The sequence below is a fragment of the Miscanthus floridulus genome, chromosome 9, assembly GCF_019320115.1.
Source record: "Miscanthus floridulus cultivar M001 chromosome 9, ASM1932011v1, whole genome shotgun sequence".
Taxonomy (NCBI): Eukaryota; Viridiplantae; Streptophyta; class Magnoliopsida; order Poales; family Poaceae; genus Miscanthus; species Miscanthus floridulus.
In genome coordinates, this window is record NC_089588.1 from 101,157,836 (window position 1) to 101,170,399 (window position 12,564).

A 12,564-nucleotide genomic window follows, 5' to 3' on the forward strand; every position below is an offset into this window, starting at 1 on the left:
CTTCTTTGCCGAGTGTCTTTTATCGGACACTCGGCAAAGGCTTTGCCGAGTGCCCCGGGGACACTCGGCAAAGAAAAGCGACCGTCACGGCGCCGGCCCCATTGACGGTGGCTTTACCGAGTGCCAACCCTGCAGGCACTCGGCAAAGATTTTTTTATTTTTATTTTAAAAATTTCTTTGCCGAGTGCCAACCCTACAGGCACTCGGCAAAGATTTTTTATTTTTTTTAAAAAAAATTCTTTGCCGAGTGCCAACCCTGCAGGCACTCGGCAAAGATTTTTTATTTTTTTTAAAAAAAAATCTTTGCCGAGTGCCAACCCTTCAGGCACTCGGCAAATTTTTTTTTTTAAAAAAAAATCTTTGCCGAGTGCCAACCCTGCAGGCACTCGGCAAAGATTTTTTATTTTTTTTACAAAATTTCTTTGCCGAGTGCCAACTCTTCAGACACTCGGCAAAGATTTTTTATTTTTTTAAAAAAAATTATTTGCCGAGTGCCCCCTGTCCGGCGCTCGACAAAGTTTGGATTTTTTAAAAAAAAAAATTCTTTGCCGAGTGCCCTCTGGCCGGCACTCGGCAAAGTTTGAATTTTTTTTTAAAAAAAAATTCTTTGCCGAGTGCCATGGTCACAGCACTCGGCAAAGCTGGAAAAATGTAATTTTTTTTACATTCCATCATGACAAATACATGAGCAGCAACATAGAAGATTTTTAACACTACATAAGCTGTGACTACATTGAGTATGAGGGTTGTTCTTGAGATCCTGCAAAACCATTATAAACCAAAGTACAAATTTAAAAGTGCCAACAACAGAGAATACTGTAATAAGCAATAAGGTTTGCAGCTGGCAATGTTTAGAAAGAAGGGCAGTATGCAGCAGCTCTCTTGCACCATCAATCAACCAAACTTACTTAGACATAGAGAGTGAAGCAGCAGCGCATCCTAAGATATTTAAGGCACCAGGTCTCAGCCAACATGCTCAATCATACCTGAAATGCAAGGAATAAGACCTACCTTACTCGATATAGAAAATAACAATTTGGTATGCAATCCAAAATGTGGCCTTTCTAACATAGAAGGCCACTCTATACAGAAAAGTATTACAAAATGAAATACAATTGATATATAAACTGGTTCCATTTGGATTGTATCCTACACAAATTCGCATGTACAGAACAATAGTTCTTGCTCTGTGTCAACTCACACATGAGATTTATCCTGAATAAAAATTCAATTACAATCTAAATGCAATTGAAAGTGTCAAAGTGATACACTGTGTCAGTAAATAGTACGTGATCTTTTGTTTTTTGCCAAAAGAGGGGCATAAATCATGATTGAGAAAGTTCTAGGGTGCTCATTTATCAAAAAGTATGCTTAAATTTCAACCTGCAACTTGTGGTCAGAACCACTGCTGCACACAAAGCTGACAGTAGAATATGCAAGATTTCAAGGTTCTTCAATATGTGAAACCCACGGTCTGCATTGGCACTAGAAGGACAAACACTGTGTGATTTTTTTGCGAGAAAAAAGAAAGTTTACCTGCCAACCAGGATATTTTCTTTAGCAATCTTTGATAGCCTAGTTGCGTATTCAGAGTGGTCAAGAAAGCACCTGATATATACACATATAAAGTTAGTGAAATAAGAAGAAACTAACTGAACTGATGATTTTTTTATATAATAGAAACAGTGAGTAAAGTACACAAATATTTATATAGATCTTTCTAAGGATGCATGTTTACTGGATTAATAATAATACTTGGACCAAGAGATCTCAATTCCAGAGAAGAGATGTTTTCTGGAATAGAACATATATTGGCTCGCCAGTTAGTAATCAGGTATATGTTACCATATTTATGTCCCTCTCTGTCAAATTTGGCACCAAAAAAACCAATCTGGCTCAGGCCAATAATTAGAACCCGATGATAATCTGAATCAGAATGTCCCTAGCACTATTGGTAGCAAGCAAGTAACATAGAGTTCCTTCTTTTGTACAGAAGTTTGCATGGAAGGTGTATTCTTAATTTTTCTGTGTTGTAGTCTCCAGATTACAGCTACTATCTTAAATATCATTGCTTTTGCAAGATAATTTTAAGAGTTAAGAGTGGTCTGAATTTACTATCAGTTCACTAATATTTAATTTTTTATGATCAGACAATATTTTTTAGAACAATTATCATACTATAGGTACTTGCAGCTGAAGATAAGTGCAACTGTTATCATACTATAGGTGACTACATTGAGTAAGGCATGTTCTTGACATTCTGCAAAACCATTATAAATGGCCACTGAAGATAAGTGCAGCTGGTCAGACATTTGGGTATAAAAAATTCAGTCAAGTTCAGAATATTATGTACATCATATTGAAGAACTTACTCAATAGTAGCTTGGTTTTTGGCACTTGCAGGAGCTTGCCACCGCTACGGACACAGCTCTATGGTTGTCAGGTGCCTGCTGCTTTAGAATAGAACCTATCATCCTTTTACTGCAAAAATTAAGTGGTCATAAGGAAATCATGTATACAAATAGAAAGAGCAAAAGATATAATCTGAATTCTCATAAGCAATTTAAAATTCTCCACGGTGAACAAGACAGGAACATAAAAATATGAATTGTACACCTAGGTCATCCAACACTACCTTATACATGCCAGAACAAGATCGACTTAAAACTTGCAGTGCAGCAGCAGATCAAAAATTTAAAGCAAGACAAATCTTAGGCTTGATAGAGAACTGCATTTATTGTTGTACATTGTACTCGCAGCAGAATGTATGTGTGCACCATACTGCACAAGCTCTAACTCTGCCCCGATGAAAACTGCAATACAACTTCCTCCTATACTACTTGAGGAGTTCAGAAAGGACCCATAGAATCAGTATGAACGATGATATCTCAAGCACAAGTATAATAGCACATTAACACTACCTGATCCACACTAGTCAGTTAACAAGAGCTTTTAGAATAGTGGTCAGTATAGCACAAGTATAATGAACATTAGCACTATAATAGTGGCTAGTATAGCAGGTTGCTGGGTTCAGACAAGAAAGAAAATGCTTATAGATATGCACTAGCTTTCAGAAATACTAAACTAGTTCCATTTCCTAAAATAGAGATAATTCACAGTGTAGCCGGAAAGATGCCTAAACCGACATAACACAATGCAGCACATCTGAAAATGACAGAATGGGAATGTATTATACTTGCCTTCTTCTCAGGAGGTTTTATGCCAAAAAAATTCACCCATCGCTAATTTCTCACTTGATTCCTATACAAGGATGACATGACTACTGTGTTAGTTACATTCATGAAATTGTAGAAAAAGGTAAAGCAACAACGATGCAGAGTAACAGCTAACACACCAGGCATGTACATGCTAGCTAATATGCAGTGCCAAATTTTTATCTCTTCTCTTGGCTGACTATATATGCTAGCTAATTAGCTATATGTGCTTGATCGATCTACCAACAAATCAAGATTGCCGATGAATACTGGCCTTCAATAACCTGCATGATGCACGCTGACCTGACCAGCTCTCCCTATTGTGGCATCAATTGCGCCATTATTGCGATAATTATTGTCTTGAAAACTATGTAGTTATGCATTTGCACAATTTATTTGATGGGGGCCTTTCTGACTATGACAACATAGGATACTAATTCTACCACGAACTGTACAGGAACATCCCCCTAAAGCTATCATAGTCACGGATAAAAGCATACAACTAAAAAAAACCAGTAAAGTTAAAAATTATGAGTAAGAATCTTGAGTGAACTATCTTTCTTTTCTATCCATTTAAAGTGTGATATTCAGATTAATATATCTTTGGATTTCGAATGCCCACATTTCTGTCGAACTATTATTCTCTTTTCTGTCGAAAAAAGTTTGCGCTATCAATTATCAAAGGATGCTTTCTCAGAAAGTCTAACACTTCAGAGGAGAGATTAAAGAGCTTGTACGTACCAAGAGTACAAGAGGAAGCCGGGGAAGCCACGGTTGTGCCTGGCTGGCCGGTGCCTATGTTCACCTCCACCTGGTGTTGGACTGTTGGTCGGTATCACATACATACACACAAGTTCATCGATCAGTACGTGATCGTCGAGGCTGCTGGCTGCAGGCAGGCATCGTGTGTTCTAAAATCAGGTTCAGAGAACAATAGCTACAGTTCTGAAATCAAGTTCATTTGAGAGAAAATAGTTCACATTTTATCTAGGTAGCCATAACTGCAAGAAATAGGACCATGTAAAATTCACCATGCTAAGTAACATAACTTTATTGTCTGGAAAGGTAAAATAGCAAGTAACACTTCATGGCAGCAACAGACATGGTAAAATTCTTAGCTAACTAACAGGAATATTACTGAAAAGAAAACAGCAAGTAAAATTCACCATGCTAGAGTTTTACAAACACTGGTAAGCACTCCTGCACACTCAATTGTCAGCAGCATTTTCAGAAATGCAACGGCATGCATTTTTTCTGAAATAATAGGCAACAGTTGTCCGTCATGCAGTTTTCTGAGAAATAGATAAACTTGTCTAGAACAACATGGTCACAGACATGCCGTACTAACTCCACAAACATGGTTTCGTAATGGCCCGATGCAAATTTTAGAAAATCATCTACATCAAGATATCAGGTGAACTGTGAATCGTACAGAAATGTAAATCTACGAGCTTCTATTTGATGTGCACTGCTTTTTACATAATGAATGGAGAACCTTACGACGCGAGCAGCTGGAGGCGCCATCCGCGCTGGGCTGCCCCTCCGTGTCGCTGGAAAGGTCGGCCGCGCCGGGCTCCTCCTCCGCGCTGCTGGAAAGGCCATGATGGCCGCTGCAAAGGCCGGGATGGGCGCGGGAGGTGCCGCCTGTTGCCGCGCCGGACCAACCCCGGTCGCGCGCGCTGGACCAGGCGGGCGGCGGCGCCTCCCCCTCGCGAAGGACGCCGGCCGAGGATGGCAGGGGGGCCGTCCAGTCGTGGATTCGTGGATCCGGCGGCAGACACGCCGGCTGCACCCCCTAGCCGGCGGCGGCGGCGGCGCCCTCCTCCATAGGGCCTTTTTCCCCCCGCTCGGTCAAAGCAGCGCTCGGTCGGGCAGCGCGGGCGGCTCGGGCGCGCGGGCGGTGGCGGCGTGGGCGCGGCGCGCGGCGCGGGGGCGGGGGCGGCGCGAGCGCTTGGGCTGGCTGGCTGTCTGTTTGACTGCCCGGCCGGCCGAAGTTGCTTAAGTCCCAGAACCGGCTCTTTGCCGAGTGCCGGATCAGGAGGCACTCGGCAAAGATTTATTTTTTTTAAAAAAAAATCTTTGCCGAGTGTCTCAGATCTGACACTCGGCAAAGATTTAAATTTTTTTTTTAAATTTCTTTGCCGAGTGTCCTAGATCTGGCACTCAGCAATTTTTTTTTGAAAAATACTTTGCCGAGTGCCATTGGCACGACACTCGGCAAAGATGTTTTTAAAAAAATGTCTTTTTTTTGGAAAAATACTTTGCCGAGTGTCCCTGGTACGGCACTTGGCAAAGATTTAATTTTTTTAAAAAAATGTCTTTGCCGAGTGCCTCGTGGAGGCACTCGGCAAAGAGGAAATTTAAAAAAAAATTAAAACCCTCTTTGCCGAGTGCCTTATCTATAGCACTCGGCAAAGACCCCCTTTGCCGAGTGCCATGCCCCGGCACTCGGCAAAGTTTTTTTATTTTTTTTATTTTTGGCCTCCAAATTTTTTGTGCAGCCCTTTTAAAGCACTAGGAACTCCTAGTTAGAATTTGGTGATTTTTATGGCTTTTTGATATATTTAGTTACTTTATTTCATTTACTTGATTTTTTTCGAAAAATATAATTTTGAACTGCATGTGGTACGAATAATGGAATTTAATGATTCAAAAAATGATAGTCATGTTACTGAGTGTAGTGTGAGGCCGTATCCAGGAACGGACCCAAAATTTCGGACATCTTGTTCACGAAACATGATCGCGAACTTGCGTGCGAAGTGTTTTTAAATTCTATAAAAAGCAAACGATGTCCAAAAATCATAAAACTTGTTGAGATATCGTGATATCATATATGGAGGCTATGATAAAAATTTCAGAAGATTTCGTGCACGTTATCATGTACGATGCTTACAAAGCAGGACATCTCTACATGTGAGATCTGATATCACATGTAGAGATGTCCTGGTTTGTAAGCATCGTACGTGACAACGTACATGAAATCTTCTGAAATTTTTATCATAGCCTCCACATATGATATCACGATATCTCAACAAGTTTCATGATTTTCGGACTTCGTTTGCTTTTTTATAGAATTTAAAAATACTTCACACGCAATTTCGCGGACATGTTTCGTGAACAAGATGTCCAAAATTTTGGGTCCATTCCTGGATACGGCCTCTCACAACACTCACTAACATGACTATCAATTTTTCAATCATTAAACTCCATTATTCGTACCACGTGCAGTTCAAATTTCTATTTTTCGGAAAAATTCAAGTAAATGAAATAAAGTAACTAAATATATCAAAAAGCCCCAAAAAATCCCGAAATTGTAACTAGGAGTTCCTGGTGCTTTAAAAGGGCTGCACAAAAAAATTAGAGGCCAAAAACAAAAAAACAAAAAAAACTTTGCCGAGTGCCGGGGTATGGCACTCGGCAAAGGGTGTCTTTGCCGAGTGCCAGGCATAAGGCACTCGGCAAAGAGTGTTTAAATTTTTTTTAAAAATTTCCTCTTTGCCGAGTGCATCCACAGGAGCACTCGGCAAAGAAATTATAAAAAAAAATTAAATCTTTGCTGAGTGCCGTGCTAGGGGCACTCGGCAAAGTATTTTTTTTAAAAAAAAATTCTTTGCCGAGTGCCAGATCTGAGACACTCGGCAAAGAATTTAAAAAAAAATTAAATCTTTGCCGAGTGCCAGATCTGGGGCACTCGGCAAAGAATTTTAAAAAAAAAATCAAATCTTTGCCGAGTGCCTAACAGCAGGCACTCGGCAAAGAAGGCCGTGACCGAACGCCGTTTCGCGGGCAGCCTATGCCGAGTGTAGAGATTTTGCCGAGAGTTTGGCACTCAGCAAAGAAGTCCTTTGCCGAGTGCCCTTGTTTGCCGAGTGTCCGGCACTCGGCAAAGAACTCTTTGCCGAGTGTAATTCTTTGCCGAGTGCAGCACTCGGCAAAGAAGGTCTTTACCGAGTGTCCGATTTTTTACACTCGGCAAAGAATTTTACACTCGGCAAAGTCTCTGTTTCCCGTAGCGACTGATATACAAAATCAAGCAATCATACTAGAGCTGCGCATTTGTTTACTGTTGAGATGCTTAAGGTTGGTGATGATAATCCTAGATATACGGGGGTTCCACTTCCACTGCTATTGACCCTAGCTAGGCTGCTCTGGATCCGTGGATCTAGTGCGCATCCGTCCATCCACCATGCCCGGCGCCGGCGGGGCCAGCTCCGGCGAGCGGAGCGCGTGGAAGGCGGCCAGCATCGTGTTCTGCATCGCGACAGTGGCCCTGTCTCTGGCGTCAGCGATCATGACAGCGACCTCGACGCAGTGCACGTACCGGGAGGATGGCAGCCCCGACGGCACCGTCTCGTACAGCGACTACGGATCCTTGAAGTAAGTAATAGCATTGCGTGGCCTCCATGTCCAGGCATGCATGCTTCTGTCCATCTCCGTTGTCCGGCCGTCCATGCGGGCGGGCAGCAAGAAGACGCGTGCCATGTCCGTCCTGTGTCTTGCTATGCATGCAGGTACTCGGCGCTCGCCAACCTGCCGACGGCGGTGCTTCAGGGCGTGGCCATCTAGCTACCAGGAAGTGGCAGGGTGGCAGAATGCGGCCAAGACCGTTGAACTCATCGACAAGCTGGTGCTGGCCCTCACGTCGACGTCCGCGCCGCTGCTGTTTGCCATCGACGACATCACGTCCTGCGGGCCACCTCGCGCCGGCGGGAGCCGAGGGCAGCTCAGACCTAGAGGCTTCATCCGAAGAAGCTCCACATGGCGTCGTTCGTCAACATTGGCACGTTAGCCTCGGCCGCAGGCGCCGGGTACACCACGAGAGTCGCGAAGATCGTCGAGGAAGCGCCAGCGCATCCAACACCGCCGCTACCATCTCTGATGTCGACACCGCCACCATCACCGATGCCGCAGCCGTCTCGGCCACGGCGGCCAACGCGGCGTCAGCTACGGCCACCCTCACCGCCGTCGCCGCCACCAACGCCCCCATCTCCGCAACCGCCTTCACCATTGCCACCATCACCTCCACCACAGCCTCCGTCGCCACCACCGCCATGGTCACCGCCCCCCATCGCGACAGCCGCCATGCCCACCACTGCCACCACCACCCCCATCTCTGCAACCGCCTTCACCATCGCGCTACCACCACCTCCACCGCCTCGCTGCTGCCGCCGCCATGGTCACCACCGCCACCACCACCACCCCCATCTCTGCAACCACCTTCACCATGGTCACCCCCACCTCCACCGCCGCCACCATTTTCACCACTGCCATGCTCGCCACTGCCTCCACCACCAGCATGCTTGCCTCCGCCGCCGCCACCACCACCATGCTCGCCACCGCCACTGCCATCCAGTTGTCTTATTATGTTGTTTTTATTCTTGTTACTTTCCCGTATTTCTCGACGTGAAGGTTGTTAATAATGCATATTTCCTTTCACAAGGACCGTGCCCGTGGGTTGCAACGAAAAAATCATGGCATTGCCTTCCCAATTATGGTCTATTTTTTTCCGTCCTCAATCAGTCAATCACGGCATTGCCTTTCATATTAATTTTCTTTTTCATTCCTCAAGCACGGCATTGCCTTCCATTCTGGGTTTCTTTCCTTTAATTGCGCCGGTAGGGAAGCGATTATATGGAAAGTTTTTGGTGCTGCCGGGTGGACCTATATTGAGGAGTGTTTGGTCCTGCCGGGTAGACGTTGACAATCCATATGTTTTAGTTATATATATATATATATATATATATATATATATATATATATATATATATATATATATATATATATATATATATATATATATATATATATATATATAGTAGAGATGTTCTATTTCGTCATACCTGTTCAACGAGATGCAGGTAATAGCTAGTTGCTTGGTGCAATAATATCTAGGAAAATGTTTTAATTTTTAGAGAGAGAAATATATTATGGAAATAGTTGACGACACACTCCAGCACTTGTCCGATCCCCTGCGGCAGCGAGAGCGATCTTGTCGGCTCCGGTGGCCTGGAGCTCACCTTTGACTCTGCCGTGTCCACTGGGGACACAGTACTGCCGTTTAATTTGATCTTGCTGGCCTGGACCGCTGGGCTCGGCGAGATAAAAACAGAGGCTCTGTTATACACTTATTTTTTACGGAAAGAAAAAAGACAAGACATCCAAATGTCAAATTATTAATTTAATGCTTGTCACGGTCACTCACTCGTACATGCATGCTCCACCACTCATCGGTGCACATGCATGCGCTTCCTTGAGGGAGAGAGAAATGAAGCAGTGTTGGCATACGTGCAGGATCATGCTGCACCGCGATAAACTACGGGAAAGAAAGACGCTAGCGAGCGTGGGAGGTGGGATGACCAGATGCTCGTGCTGGCGGGTGAGCAGGCCCACCTCCTGGGCTTCTTTTTTTCTCCCACGCGTGCGTGCTTAGGTGGTGCCTCCGTTCAGGTAGTTTTTCACATGCCGATGGCCCATCCTGTCCTCTCTCGTCCATGTCCCAGGGTCCCACTTTTACCCTTTTTCATCTTTGGAAAAAAGCGTTATGCAGCTACAGACAGACAAAATGGCGCTTCATTTTCCAGTCTTAGTTAATTTATAGCCCATTAATTAAAGGATTTTATGATTAAACGTGAAAGTTTCTATAGTTCAAATGATCCAAACTTTTATATAACCATAAGTTTCATTTTTCAAACAAATTTACATTGTATAAGCAAATTTCAATGAACAAGCAAGACTTGTCCTTGCAATACAAAGTTTTTTGCATGGTATAAGGACTTTCAAAACACAATCGTGCATCTCAAACATGCGAACTACGAGGAGCCAGGAGGTAGTGCGAGCACCTAGGTGCTCAGGGCACTCGAGGACTCCATGGGGCTCTAAGCTAACATCCTGCACAAGATCGTCCACTGTAGTACCAAAGGCTTCAAAGGCAACAGATGTCATGAAAAATCTTGCCTGGCATGCAATACTGTCCCTCCATCAGTTCCTCTTCCAATCATAAAAACTTGGGTGCTGCTTTTTGCGAGGTGACCACTTCAAATCTGACTGGTGCCAAGCTTACTGCCAAAGGAAAACTTCCTGCTCCTGGAGGAAAGCAAGCTGTCAAGAAGAAGACACAAAGCTCACCTAGGGAGGATGGCCCCAAGAATAAGCTTAAGAAGAAGAAGAAGCCGAATTAGTGCTTCCTGGCTTGGTTTTTTGTGTGTCTCTTTTGGCTGTATGTTTAAACATACTAGTTGCTCAGTCCTCTCTTGCTGGTTTGCTATAGATAACAACTTTATGTCTTGGAAAGTGCTTTGTTGGAATATTAGGGGTGTTAACTCTGATCAGAAGTGTAACTCCATTCGGGATAGGGTTGTGGAGTCCCAGTGTGGTATCCTTTGTTTGCAAGAAACAAAGTGTGAACATTTTGATCTTCCATTTGTCAGGAGCTTTTAATTTGTCCACACTCTTTTGACTGCTTTGAATTCCTTCCCTAAGTAGGAGCTTCAGGGGGGCTTTTGATCACTTGGAAAAAGGGGACAGACTGGATGGCACTCTAGCTTTTCGTAATCCCTTTTCTATCTCTGTTGAGTTCACTTCGCGCTATGATAATTCTTCCTGGCTGCTCTCTAATATTTATGGACCATGTGTTGCTTCTGATAAGCGCATCTTAATTTCTTAATTGGTTCAAGCATATTACTATGCCGACAGGTGTTGTTCGGTTATCGTGGGTTATTTTAATCTGCTGCATAGTCCAGATAATAGAAATCGCCCTGGTGGTGACATTTTTGAGATGTTCTTGTTTAACACGGCTATTAGCTCTTTGGGTCTGGTTGAATTACCTATGTGTGGCCAGCAATTCACTTGGACAAACAAGCAATCCTCGCTTTTACTTGAGCGCCTTGATTGGTTCTCTACCTCTCATACTTGGACATTGACTTATCCTGTTACATTTGTAAAATCACGCATTATAGAAACATCAGATCATGTGCCATGTCTCATCTCTTTTGGTACTAATATCCCCTGCAGAAATTTGTTTCGTTTTGAAAATTATTGGCTTGAGCATGATGATTTCTTAAATGTGGTCTCAGAAGGATGCAAAACAGACCGGCCTATTCAAGATATAGCGAAGAGAATTACAGCAAATTTGAAGAACTTAAGAGGATCAATAAGCAGTGGCAAAAGCACCTTTCTAGTCTTAAACAAGTGATTGATAATGTTAAAATGGTCTTGGGTTTTCTTGAGTTTGTAGAAGATTATAGAGATATTTCTTTAGAAGAATGGAATTTCAAAGATATCCTTAGTCAGCACCTTATTACTCTCCTAAAGCAGGAGAGTATTTACTGGAAGCAGTGTGGCTCAGTGAAATGTGTAAAATTTGGTGACTGCAATACCAAATTCTTCCATGCCAATGCCATGATTAAACATAGAAGAAGCTTAGTGTCCACTATTGAAGATGACAGGCACAGTTTTCTCTGAACATGCAGACAAGGCTTCTTTGTTTTGGCAGGCTTTCAAAGAAAGACTTGATGATGGTGATTTCCATTGCATGTATTTTAACATGGCTAATTTTCTTTCAAGTGATGCCAATCTATATTTTCTAGAGGCTCCCTTCTCTACACGGGAGTTTGATAATGTGGTTAAAAACATGCCTTCTGACAAATCTCGAAGCCCTGGCGGTTTTAATACAGATTTCTTCAGAAAATGTTTGCCAATCATCAAACAAGATTTCTATCTTCTCTACTCGTCTTTTCACAGGATGGAGCTTTGCTTAAGCAGTATTAATGGATCTTATATTACTTTGATTCCTAAGAAGGAGAATGCCATTAAAGTGGGTGATATTCGGCCAATTTCTTTACTCAATATGTCCATCAAGTTGATTACAAAGCTTCTAGCCAACCATCTACAGACAATCATCACATCCATAGTGCATAGAAACTAGTATGGCTCCATTAAAAACCTCACCATTCAGGATTGCATTGCCTGGTCCTTTGAATATCTGCATATGTGTCGTCATTCTAGAAAAGAGCACATCATTCTTAAATTGGATTTTGAGAAGGCTTTTGGTAAAGTTGAACAAGCCATGTTGCTAATTATGTAGCATAAGTGTTTTGGGCAACTCTGGTTACAACGGATGAAAGCCATTTTTTCATCAGGAATATCTTCGGTTCTTCTTAATGGTGGTCCTGGGAAGACCTTCCATTGTCGAAGAGGGGTGAGACATGGGAATCCCCTCTCACCACTTCTGACTGTGTTGGCACCTGATTTTCTTGGATCACTTATAAATAATGCCAAAAATCAAGGCCTCCCAAGACTGCCTCTACCTCTCCAGCACAATAATGATTTTCCTATTATTAGTATGCAGATG

The 12,564-nt window shown here is 43.1% G+C and overlaps 1 long non-coding RNA gene across 1 annotated transcript; it reads right to left on the minus strand.

The window, feature by feature from the left end:
• Positions 1 to 768: 768 nt before the first annotated feature.
• On the minus strand, positions 769 to 4,978 carry LOC136482476 (uncharacterized). The gene is made up of 6 exons (XR_010765082.1): positions 4,711 to 4,978; positions 3,957 to 4,104; positions 3,201 to 3,261; positions 2,373 to 2,481; positions 1,537 to 1,608; positions 769 to 986 (listed from the first exon to the last, which is right to left on the minus strand). It is a non-coding gene; the product is annotated as an uncharacterized lncRNA (long non-coding RNA).
• Positions 4,979 to 12,564: the final 7,586 nt, after the last annotated feature.